Source organism: Rhineura floridana, chromosome 16, assembly GCF_030035675.1.
Source record: "Rhineura floridana isolate rRhiFlo1 chromosome 16, rRhiFlo1.hap2, whole genome shotgun sequence".
Lineage (NCBI taxonomy): Eukaryota > Metazoa > Chordata > Lepidosauria > Squamata > Rhineuridae > Rhineura > Rhineura floridana.
Genome location: NC_084495.1, coordinates 25,685,346 through 25,699,137, shown reverse-complemented (window position 1 = coordinate 25,699,137; position 13,792 = coordinate 25,685,346).

Genomic DNA, 13,792 nt, shown 5'->3' with positions numbered 1-13,792 from the left:
TTCAAGGACAGCCCTTCATAGAGTCCATTATAGTAGTCTAATCAGATGGCTATTTGGGCATGGACTACTGTGGTCAGGCTACCCCTGAGTAGGAATAGTCATGGCTGGCAGCCCTGCCAGAGCTGTAAACAGGCATTCTTTCCACTGTGGCCACTTGGACCAACAGCGACAAAGTTGAAACAAGGAGTACCCCTAGACCAAACATCTGGTTCGAAGGGAATGCAACACTACCCAGAATAGTCTGATCACCAAATTCTTGGATCATGGAAATATGAATCTACAATATCTCAGTCTTATCATGATTCATTTTCAGTTTATTGACCCTCATTGAGCCATTCCTGCCTATCGCCAAGTAGGGCCATGGCTCAGTGGTAGGCCACCTGTTTTCCAAGTTCCCAAGCCTAACTCCAAGCATCCCAAGTTAAAAGTATAATGTACAAGGTGAAATTAGAGTAGACAATACTAGGCTAGATGGATAAAATAAAATATCTGACATGGTATAAGACAGGTTTGTGTGTATATATGTATATACATACACACACACACACAGAGGAGAGAGAGAGAGAGAGAGAGAGAGAGAGAGAGAGAGACTACAGCTTCATAATGGAAGGAAGTTGTGGCTGGGTGCATAAATGTAAACAATAATACTAGCAGGACTGGAGATGACTCCTTGGAGAGCTGTTGCCCATCAGAATAGACCATTCTCAGCTACATAGATCAAATGTCTGACTCAGTGTCAATGACCTGGAGCTGTTATCCCAGCAAGAAGCTACCCAAGATGTATAGTCTCATTGCCATCCCATCCCTTGCCTGGTCATATGTTGGGTCATTGTCCACAGCTGGATCCTCTCTTGACTTTTCCATCCTCTTGAGTAGATCCTTCCTCCCAAGGTGACCCTGGTGATAAAATCTCTCAGCAACCAAATAAAACACTCTTATGCTAACTCTGGGCCACCCACTGGACCCATTGCCACTTTCATTCCTGAGACAGAGGGAGTGTGGTGGGAGAATCTGCAAGTGAGGCAGGGTATGGGATTTGGATGGAGGGACTGTTGAGGAACACAAGATGTCCACGAGGCTAGGTACTTCAGGCTGTCTTAAAACTATAGAAGGTTGCCAGTCCACAACTGTTGCCAGTCCGCAGTTGTTCTTGGATGATCAAAAGGATCCCACCACTTTTCTTTTAAGTGGTGGAGGCTGGTGATCATTAGGCCTAGTAGAGTGGAAGGCAGGGAGACCAACAGTAGGTGGAGCCAGAGCCAATGACATGCACAGCCAAAGCCAACTAATTTTAATTTTGTCTCCATTCTTCTCCCTGTTGAGTTCTACACAGGCAAGAATGGGAGTAAGGAGAAGGAAGCTGACAGTACCACCCCCTAGAATGGTTGTAAGGAGGTAGGCAGGTGGGAGCTGACTGAAGGTGGACTGAGGTGGGGGGGCAGTGTCCCACTTGCCCTAATGGACCAGTCTCCACTGCTTCCAAGGGAAAGGAGGATTCCTTGGCGGTTCTGGTCAGGATATTGACACAAAGACAGCTTCATATGTTATGGCCAGGTGGAAAGGTATGTATGTATGTATGTATGTATGTATGTATGTATGTATGTATGTATGTATGTATGTATGTATGTATGTATGTATTTATTTATTTATTTATTTATTTATTTATTTATTTATTTATTTATTTATTTATTGCACTTGTATACCTCCCCATAGCCGAAGCTCTCTGGGCAGTTTACACCAATCAAAAACATTAAAACAAATATACAATTTCAAACACATATTTTAAAAACAATTTAAAACACAATTTTAAAATTTAAAACAATATAAAAACAATTTCAAACACATGCTAATATGCCTGGGACAAGAGAAAAGTCTTGACCTGGTGCCGAAAAGATAGCAGTGTTGGCGCCAGGCACACCTCATCAGGGAGATCATTCCATAATTTGGGGGCCACCACTGAGAAGGCCCTCTCCCTTGTTGCCATCCTCTGAGCTTCCCTTGGAGTAGGCACCCGGAGGAGGGCCTTTGATCTTGAACGTAGTGTGCAGGTGGGTTCATATCGGGAGAGGCGTTCCATCAGGTATTTTGGTCCCAAGCCGTGTCAGGCTTTATAGGTCAAAACCAGCACCTTGAATTGAGCTCGGAAACATACAGGCAGCCAACGCAAGCGGGCCAGAATCAGTTTTATATGTTCAGACCATCTAGTCCCTGTTACCAATCTGGCCGCTGCATTTTGCACAAGTTGCACTTTCCGAACCTTCTTCAAAGGCAGCCCCACGTAGAGTGCATTGCATGGACAACTGAAGCCAGGTTATCTCTGTCCAGATTAGGGACGTAGTTGGGCACCAACCAAAGTTGGTAGAAGGCACTCCGTGCCACCGAGGCTACCTGAGCCTCAAGTGACAGAGATGGTTCTAGGAGAACCCCCAAGCTATGAATCTGCTCCTTCAGGGGGAGTGCAACCCCATCCAGGACAGGTTGGACATCCACTGTCTGGTCAGAAGAACCACCCACTAGCAGCATCTCAGTCTTGTCTGGATTGAGCCTCAGTTTATTAGCCCTCATCCAGTCCATTGTCGCAGCCAGGCACCGGTTCAGCACATTGACAGCCTCACCTGAAGAAGATGAAGAGGAGAAATAGAGCTGCGTGTCATCAGCATACTGATGGCAACACACTCCAAAGCTCTGGATGACCGCACCCAACGGTTTCATGTAGATGTTGAACAGCATGGGGGACAGAACTGACCCCTGCAGAACCCCATACTGGAGAGTCCAGGGTGCCGAGTAATGTTCCCCGAGCACCACCTTCTGGAGGCGACCTGCCAAGTAGGAGTGGAACCACCGCAATGCAGTACCTCCCACTCCCAACTCAGCTAGTCTCCCCAGAAGGATACCATGGTCAATGGTATCGAAAGCCACTGAGAGATCAAGGAGAATCAACAGAGTCACACCCCCTGTCTCTCTCCCGACAAAGGTCATCATACAGGGTGACCAAGGCTGTTTCCGTGCCAAAACCAGGCCTGAAACCCGACTGAAATGGATCCAGATAATTGGTCTCATCCAAGAGTGTCTGGAGCTGGCCCACAACCACTCGTTCCAGGACCTTGCCCAGGAATGGAACATTTGCTACCGGCCTATAGTTATTAAGATTTTCTGGGTCCAGGGAGGGCCTCTTCAGGAGTGGTCTCACTACTGCCTCTTTCAGGCAGCCAGGAATCACCCCCTCTCGCAGAGAGGCATTAATCACTTCCCTGGCCCAGCTGGCTGTTCCATCCCTGCTAGCTTTTATTAGCCAAGAAGGGCAAGGATCCAGCACAGAAGTGGTTGCACGAACTTGTCGAAGCAGGGCTTCTTGCATAGCAAAAAGACAGGGCTCCTTGCATAGCAAAAAGAATTTCAGCAGGTTGTCTTGCAAGCTATGCCTGTTGAAATGCACTCTTCTACACACCTATTAAATGTACAGAAACCCCGTTCTTTCTTTCATCTGGGCAACCTAGCTTCATGTGCTCACAAGAATCCATTAGCTTCCCTTTCATCCCAGCATAATTATTTATCTAGAAATCAGATGTTGCTGAATGTGTTTGAGATACAGCTGTTATAACCAGTATAGCCAGTTCTACTGTGAGATTAAATATTCTGAAATAGGAAAAAAAGGAGGAAATTATTATGGGCAGTTGACTAATATGCCTACTTCAGAAGCCACCACTCAACAAAATTTTGCAGAAAGCAACTGGAACCACTGTTGTTCAAAATGAAGTATTTGCTAATTCTATGTAAATCACCCAGCAACATCCTGGGATGAGCTGTAGTTTACTCATAAGGCATCCAGTCCCTTGGATGTCCTGTTAAAAGGACTTCAGGGAGCAGTTTTTGTGAACTGCTGTGTGCCATGGTAGACAATGCTCTGCATCATGGATGGAAAGCCTATGGCACTACGCATCTTGATGGACTCCAACTCTCATCATCCCTCAGACAGCATGCCCAAAATAAAGGCCAATGGGAGTTGTTCTCCATCAGCACATGAAGGGTCTGTGGTTCTCCAGCCTTGCACTAGATGGGTCAACGATCTGACCCAGCATAAAGCAACTCTATGTATTCATCATAATGGATGTCAGATCCCCTGGAGGGGGGTGGAGAAGAAGCCCTTGTTTCTTTGTGTTTTTTTGCCATACAGCTCACAAGCCTTACACATAAATAAAAAAATATCATCATCATAGGCCAAAACATGCTTAGCTACTTTCCTGGCCCAAAATAAAGGTCAGAAGTGCCAGCCCAGTAATTCTCAGAAGATCTAACACATTTAAAATGTAAATGTTCAGATATTGATTTTTCACAGGCTGCAAATGTGTAGCCATGAAGATCAACAAGCCTAAAAATGAACACCTTTAATATTTATGAATTGCCAGTCTGCTGAATGTGAATGGGTGGCAGACTATGCATCCTGGCCCAAAGTTTCAATTTAGGTATTTGCATACTTGGAAGGCTGAATCATCTGCAATGTGACATTAAAACCCTGGTCAGTAACTAGATTGCCTAGAGGCCCAAAGTAGTTGCAAGCATTGAATAACCTGCACACATTCTTCTTCTTGCCCTTGCCCTATTTCATCCCCCTCTGCCTGAAGGAAAGTGTTCCCACCATTTAAAATTAAGAAGTACATGTGGTAACAGCAATAGCAGAATAAGAATTAAGGCTACGGCAGGCAGGGCAGGCCCAAGACATTTTGCTGCCTGAAACAAAGGCCAGAATGGTGCCCTCTCCACATTCAACATACAGAATTGGACTGGACTGGCAGTTGATTCTTATTTCAACATCGGCAATAGATGATGCTATCCCATCCCGCGGCGTCGGTGGAGCTGTATGCATGAGCTGGCCAGGAATCACTGGCTCTGGCAAACAGGCCTCCCGAAGAGTAATAGCTCCACGTAAGCCTCAATGGGAATTTGATTTTTTTTTACTGCACTTTTTGGCCGACAGAGTTTGAAGGGGGATCAGGACCCAGGGAGTGGTCTGAATGGGAGAAAGATCTCACATAAGTCCCCCTCCACAACTCCGCCCCGCCATGCCTCTGAAACACACATTTTGGGGGCTTCCGTCAGCTTTCATCAGCCCTCCATCCACCTGGCTGGCCATCCCTGGCAGACTCCCGGCGGTGCCGGCAGACTCCTAGTGGAGCCACATTTCCCCTGCAGCGAAATGCTGCTGTTGACAAAGGCCTGTGGAGGCCAGTGGAGCTGAGAGCCTCTCGGCACAGCTGGTGCTCCATAGCATCCAACTTACCCTTGGCCGGCGAAAACGTAAGTTGGATTGCACCCTAAATGAGCAAAACTCAACCATCTAATAGGAAGCTTGGAAAACTGAACTGGAGATGCAGCGTGGATAACTGACGCTTCTACAGTGTTAGAAGGGGCATTGTACAATGATAATGAGGTGTGCAGCACTTGAAGGGCTATTCATCTGCCTGAATTTTTCATGAACACAAGTAAAGTGATAGGACAGAATGACTGTGAATTGCAGAGCTGAGGCTGCCTCTAGTTTTCCGCCTTGGGAATTCATGCCCTCCATGACAACCATGGTGCTGTCTCAATTTGTCACCTGCCCGACTATTATGTCAGGGAACACCCTCGGCTTGGGTTTTGCTCCAGATGAAGGAGAGCGTGGTCTGCGGATGTCACCCCATTGTCATGGTCAGACCTCTTGGTGACATTTAGGCTTATGGCTCTAATCCTCCCCTGCAGGAGTGATGGACAGATTAAGATGGTCCGCCCCCGGAGACTAATGGAATCCACTGTATTCCTGAATGCCCTGGGGGAGTTCCCAGTAGATAGAGCAGGTGACCCTGTTGAAGCCCTTGTCATGCTGAGAAATAGTGAGGCGTGTTGGAATCTTGACACGGTTGCCCCTGAGTGCCCTCTCCAGCATTGTGGAGCCCAGTTTGCACTTTGGTATACCAGTGAAAAATGAAACAGGGTAGACGACAGCTAGAACGCAACTGGTGAAAGACATTCTGTGAGGCTGACTAGGCATGAGTAAAACATCATATCCATGACAACTGTGGGGCAGTGAGGGCGGCAAAGAAGGCCCACTTCTCTGCCACCATGGCATCCTCAAGTAGTCATCCAGTGGAGCTTTTCCATATTGTCAGGGGTCTGTTGACATCAACTCCAGGAAATTGAGTTTTAGACCCTTCGTGGGCCCAAGTGTGAATTGTTTTCAAGGCACTTTGAGGGTAAAGTTGCTAACTTCCATAGCAATCTTGATGCCTCATCAACATCTACTGTAGTCACCAATGGGGTGTCCAGTGCAATGTCTGCTGCAAATTCCTGGGAACAGTCTCAGTTGATGCAGCATGATGACATGGACATGGTACTTTCAACAATGCGGCCAGCAACATGTCCTCTCAACCCTTGCCCTTCTTGGCTTATTAAAGCTTGCCAAAGTGGTTTGACCAAGTGGATCCAGGGTGTAGTCAATGCATCGTTGTGGAAGGGAGTGGTTGCAGCCTCCCTGAAAGAGGTGGTGATCCGACCACTCCTGAAAAAGCCCTCCCTAGACTCACTGGTTTGCGACAACTACCGCCTGGTTGCAAATACCGCCTTCTTAGGGAAGGTGATTGAGGGGGTTGTGGCACAGCAATTGCAAGTACTCTTTGGTGAAAAAGATTAACTTGACCTGTTCCTGTCTGGGTTCAGGCCTGGTTATGGGACTGAATTGGCATTGGTCACCCTGATGTATGTTTTTTATCGGGAGAAGGACTGGGGGAGTGCGATCCTGTTAATCTTACTTGATCACTCAGCAGCTTTTGATACCATTGACCATGGTATCCTTCTAGGCCGACTTGGTGAGCTGGGTATTGGAGGCAGTGTTTTCAAGTGGTTCAGATCCTCTCTCTAGGGTATTTTCAGAGAATGCATTGAATGATTGTCTTCTGGCCCACTGGCAGTTGTTCTGTGGGGTGCCACAGGGTACCATCTTGTTCCCCATGCTTGTTAACATCTATATGAAGCCCTTGGGAGTAGTCATCAGAAGATTTGGAGTGAGGTGTCAGCAGTACACCAACGATACCCAGCTCTATTTCTCTGTAACATATGAATCAGAAGAAGCATGCAAGCCCTGGACTGCTGCCTGGACTCAGTGGTGGGTCGGATGAGGACCAATAAACTGAGTCTGAATCCTAGCAAGATGGAGAAGCTGTGGGTTGGTGGTTTTCAAGTTCAGATAATTGGTCAGTTGCCTTCTTTGGATGGGGTCTACGTCCACTGAAAGAGCAGGTCCATAGTCTAGGGATGCTCCTGGATCCATCTTTGTCACTAGAGGTCCAGGTGACCTCAGTGGCTAGGAGTGCCTTTTATCAGCTTTGGCTTCTAAGACAGCTGCAGCCAATTATGGACTAGGATAGCCTGACTATGTCCATGCACTGGTAACCTCCAGGCTGGATTACTGTAATGCACTCTATTTGGGACTACCCTTGAGGTTGGTCCAGAAGCTGCAGCTGGTGTAAAATGTGGTGGCGAGAATGCTCACTGGGGCAGAGTATCACCAACATTTCACCCCTCTGCTGAAAGAATTGCTCTGGCTACCTATTCGCTACTGGACTAAGTTCAAGGTACTAGTTTTGGTGTACAAACCCCTATACTGCTTGGGACCAGGATACATGAAAGAACATCTTATCCATTATATACCTAGTTGATCACTGTGTTCTGCAGGTGAGGGCCTCCTGCAGATACCATCTTATCAGGAGGTATGTTCCACATAACATAGAAAATTATTTATTTATTTATTTATTTTATTTAATTTCTATACCGCCCAAAGCCAAAAGGCTCTCTGGGCGGTGTACATAAGAGTAAAACAGCAACATAAAATACAAAAACATAGAAATAAATAGCAAACTCAACAGAACAAATAATTAAATAGCATTAAAATACAATAAAATACAATTAAAGTGTAGTTAAAACAAGCAAAGACTCACATACATACACACACCAATCTCATTCACACCACACAGCATACATCCGGTGACAATGTCCCACGCCGAAGACTCTCCTCGCGCAGTGCAGCGGCAACGATGAAATAGGCTGGGACCTGGTCCTGCAGGGCATGGCAGCTGTTAATAGCAGCAGTCCAGCAGGAAGGGTGGTGGTGGTGACAGCCAGGGGAAGCAGCACAGCAGCAGCAGATGACAAGGGGCTCTCCCTCCCTGGCAGTGCAATGTTCCTCTTCCTGCAGGCAGAAGGTCTCCCAGGCCTCTCAGCCAGCCAGCCTATATATCCCTCCAAGGAGGGACAGGTGGAAAAGGTTAGCCACAGTTGGCTGAGTACCTGGGACCTGGTCCTGCAGGGCATGGCAACTGTTAATAGCAGCAGTCCAGCAGGAAGGGTGGTGGTGGTGGTGACAGCCAGGGGAAGCAGCACAGCAGCAGCAGATGACAAGAGGCTCTCCCTCCCTGGCAGTGCAATGTTCCTCTTCCTGCAGGCAGAAGGACCTTTAGTGTAGTGGCACCTACCCTTTGGAATGCCCTCCCCTTAAATATTAGATGGGCACCATCTCTGTTATCTTTCACCACCTACTGAAGACTTTCCTCTTTCAACAAGCCTTCTAAGTAGAGACTTTATCTCAGTCTGTGTCTGTGTTGGAATTGCTTTTTAAGATCTTTTTAAACCTTCTATTTGAAAAAATAGATGCTTTTAAAGCTTTTAAAAATGTTTTTAATGACATTTTGTTTTAATGTTTTTAATGATTGTTTTGTTTAATATATTTTAAAGTCTGTTTTTTATGATGTGTTAAAGTGTTTTTAGTGTTTCTGTTTGCCGCCCTGGGCTCCTACTATGAGAAAGGGTGGGTTATAGATCTAATAGATAAATAAATAAATCTGCTGGCTGCAAGGTAGCAATAAAATAATTATGGTGCAATAATCATGCTGAAATATGTAACCAGGAAAGGGGGAAGAAAAATAATTCCTAGAAAGCAGAACAAGAGTCTAAATAATCTGGCAAACATAACTATGGATCTTTTTTATTATTCAAGGGAGAAGTTATTTTTGATCATTGACACTGAAATAAAAGCCAGTTCTCTGGACATTTAAAAACCCTACAGTTACTCTCCCAAAACATAGTTAATTAGGGAGAGACCAAACAGGAAGAGCTAAGGTTGGAAAACAGGGAGGAGAAAAAGTGTCAGGACAATTTTGTGGTTCAGTAAAAACCATGATCACCATAATCTTCCTAATTAATTTCCTCTTGAAAGCAAATCCCCAGAGGAATGCTTATGAAAACGTTTAGGTTCCCTTGAAATTGAAGAGCCTTATTTATCATTCATTCATTTTCCTGGTTAAATGAGGGGGGGGAGTACTGATGAATACACTAGCTCTCCCCCAATCACCATTGGGATGGAGGAGACATTTGATTCAGTTTGCATTTAAACATGAACTTTCCCAAACAATGCACGAACTGAAAACAAGCCATCCTTTGAAATTTGTACTTCTCCAAAATTTTCAGTGTACTTCTCCAGCCAGGTAACGTGCAAAAAAATGCATTTGCTGGGGTAAAGTGTGCATAAACATACATACATTCTTGAAAAGAACATACCAAAATGCATTATATTAGGAAAATTGTTTTGCAAAGTATCTGTATATCAGACAAAATTGCATATGAAAATTTCCATTTTCACTAATAGGCAAAAAACCCTTGAAGTTTCAGAACATACCTATAGCCAACAGATATTTCTATCAAACTTTAAAAAGCAGGGAAATTGGGTAGCTATAGTGAATGCACTGGGAGAGCAGGAGACCTGACCTCGTCTCTGAGATGTTTACTGCCCTGCAAATTTGTAAAAATGCAAACACAATTTGGGTTGGTCTTTCACAGTCCAATCCACTTCCTGTGCAGCTTGGAAGAATTTGGTAAAATGTACCTCTGAGCATATGGTGATGGCAACATCTGCAATCAGCCCAAATAACAGAAACAAGACATGTGCTGATCTTGCTTTAGCAGGGGGGAAGTAACACTATTAAGATGTTTGATATACTTCGGATAGTCACTTTAAATATGTTTGATTTACTTTGCAGTTTTAGTGAAGTTTCCTATAGTAAATTATTTTCTTTTGTTTCTGTTTCTGTGAATATGTGAAGTACAACAGTTTGCATCATTTACATTAAAAAACCTGCAAAAATAATTGTGAAATAATGGCACTGACTATTTTGCAGAATAGTCTCCAGTGTACATGAGGAGTGCCTCAGTTTGCACAAGATAAAACAGTGGGAGGTGAAGCACATTCTAGCAAATTTCTTTTGTTGTGCTATATGTTTTAATTAACCGTGCCCACCTTCACTTAAGTTGAGTAGTTTAACCATAGCAGTCTGAACACATGCTTACTGGTTACCAGTTGTCTACCGAGCCCAATTCAAGGTGTTGGTGTTAACCTTTAAAGCCCTATATGGTTTCAGTCCAGTTTATCTAAAGGAGCACCTCCAGCATCACCAAATATGCCGCCTGACGAGATCAGCCTCACAAGACCTTCACTTGGTCCCACCAGTGAAAACAGCTAGGCTGGTGCGGACCAGAGAGAGGGCATTCTCGATTGTGGCCCCCGCTCTCTGGAACTCTCTCCCATGTGATCTTCGCCATGCCCTCTCCCTGGTAGGTTTTCGCCAAGGATTAAAAACGTGGCTGTTTCAGCGGGCATACAGGATTCCTAGGTAAATTTAGTTTATAACGTACAGATGTGGGTGGGTTGATTATTTGAAGACTGATGTTGGAACTGTATTTATATGTTGTATCTTATTTTAATCTATGTGCGCCGCCTAGAGTGGCCATTCGGCCAGATAGGCGGCCTAAAAATAAAATTTTATTATTATTATTATTATTATCTTGGGCAGGCCAAGTTTATTTTTTCCAACAGCTAGATTCATTGCTTACATCAAACTGCACTGATTCCACTTTAAACAGTCAGGGCTTTCCCCAAAGAATCCTGGGAAGTGTAGTTTATGAAGGCTGCTGAGAATTGTTAGGATATCCTTATTCCCCTCCCAGAGTGACAGTTCCCAGAATTCTCTGGGAAGAGGGACTAACTGTTAAAGTACTCTTGCCACTGGAACTCTGTGAGGGGAATAGGAGTCTCCTAACAACTTTCAGCATCTTTCACAAACTACACTTCCCAGGATTCTTTGTGGGAAACCATGACTGTCTAAAGTGAAATAAAGGTCTGGTGTGGGTGTGGCCTCCTGATTAGCCAAGCCAAACAGTTGTGAGTCTTACTCTTAGGACACTGACAGTTGGTTCTTACTGAGAATGCCTGTGCTATCATAGACTTCAATGTTACATTTCTTAAACTAATTAAAAATCAGCCAGGCATTTTTTAAAAAAATCAAACTGCAGAAGATGAAGGTCAGAGTATGGGGCAAGGTCAGTAACAGGATTACAGGTACTCTGTGAGCATGACTGGTTTTTAATTAATTTCAACAAACTATGAGACCACTGACAAAATTCCAACAGAGATCTGGATTTTTTTCCTCTTGTTTTACACGTTAAACTCTGGATTCTCTCAGTATAGCCATGAAAACTTAGAGGTTTGTTAAGCAAGCATTTCTGAGTTCAGGACTATAAGTTTTGCAATGAGCTTATGGGAAGCAGCAAACAAGGTTTTGTTTTGCAATGAGCTTATGGGAAGCAGCAGAATGGCATGTGGGGTATTTTCAATTTAACATTGCAGAATATAAAAAATCCATGCTGACTATAGTATACAGCCGCTCTCATGACTATATAACTAGGAGATATTTGTATTAAAATGCTGAGGAATTTTCATGATGACTTTTTTTAAAAAAAATACAAACTAATGTGGAAATGTGGAGAACTGAATTTAAGATTGGAAAACTGAGAAAGAGAGAGAGACCAAAACTGACAGATTAACTCACCTATAAGCATCATCTCCATCACCTTCTACAAGCTGAAGTGCAACCTTCTACAGCAGGAAGCCTGATCTACTTGTGTGTGTTCTTTGGGTGAAGTAGAACCCTGGGGAAATAAGCAGGGCTGGCCCAAGACATTTTGCTGCCTAACACAAAGAACAAAATAATATTCCATCCATTCTGTGTACAAAAGCCTCCCAACCTTTAATACTGGTAATGGGGCATTGTTCTCCATTGTACCTGAGGGCAAATACTAGGTTAGCGGGTTGAGGCAGGGTTGCCTCACTGTGCCTCACAGCAGGGCCAGCCCTGAAAAACAGGTTGCTGTGTCTCACTGGAGCCCACACAAGCAGAGAAGACTCCCCCACCCCCTGCAGTTAGTCACTCCCCAATTTAAGAAGGGTGAACGGGACCATGATGGGGAGGATGGAGGTTGTGTACTCAACCCTGCTCTTCTCCATTTACATGGGTTTACCCTTGAAAACAACTATCGGAAGGTGTGCTGGAAATATAATGTGTGCTGGAAACATCAAGAGTTTCCTAACTGGTGATAGGTTTAACATTTTGGTCCAAGGGCATAATAAAAAAAAATAGTTGTGACTATCTGACTGATATAGATGGGATGAGTTGCTTGCAATGAAATCCCATTCTATTAATTTAAACAGTCTCACTTAGTGTTTTACTCCCATATAAGTGTACGCACAGGGTTGGAGCCTTAAGGACTGCTAATGCTTGCATAATTGCATGTGAAATGCCAATGGGAAGCCCACAAACAGGCCCTGAGCGGAGCAGCACTCTCTCCTCCTGTGTTCTCTAGCATCTGGAATTCAGAAGCATGCTGCTTCCAATATTGGAGACAGAACATATCCATCAGGTTTAACAGCTATTAATACTTCCCCTCCATTGGATTTGTCTACTTCTTTTTTAAAGCCATCCAAGCTGGTGGTCATTACTGCCTTTGTGGGACAGTTCAATGCAGAGAATAGTTCACTTTACAGTTACTGGGACTGGATTACAAAGATGCTTAATTTCTGAAGAAGAATTTGCTGTGCAACAGGATTATACTGGGTTCCCATAAAGACCTACATTGTCATCAAGATCAATGTTTACATCTCTGTATACATCATATCTATAATTCCTGTGGTGTCCAATGCATTTGTATACAGCACGTTTTAGTTTTTGTATGTGTGTGAATTTTATCAGCATGTTCTAAGTACTAATTCAGTATCTGTTCATTGTTCCCCATATTTTATAAATTATATATTTGTGTATGTATTATTTGTCCAATTGTGTGCTTGTTGGCATTGGTATTTTGGCAAATAGTTCTCTTGCCACACAAAGTAATAATGACCACAAACACACACACACACAATTTGGGTGTGTTGAGAAATACTACATTTAGCTGTTTTAGAGCAAAATCCTAAAAATGAAGGAAGACAATTTTCTACCACCTAGATATGGGATTTTACTTTTCAAGAGATACATTCCCTCTGACCAGCAGGTAATGCTATGTAACTTGAATTCTGTAATTTTTTTAACCTAGCATCTAAAATTATAAAAAAGATGTTCTTGTTTACTCCTGTTCTCTACCGCACATAGGACCTGTTTTGCTTTGTTTGCTCAAAGCTAGAGACACATCCAGACACATCCAGACAACTACTGGACACTAGCTTTTCAAACGAATTGAAGAGGCAGCCTGAAACCTGCATAGCACCAGTGGTGGCTGGTGTCTATTTGGACTGGTAGGGCAGAAGGCAGGGAAACCAACAGAGGATGGACCCAAACCCAATGAGAGGTCGAGTCACACCATGATTAGTTGTAAATAAGACAGGCAGACTGAGTTTAGCGAGACAGTGCTCCATTCGCCCTAATGAGACAGCTTCTAAGGCATA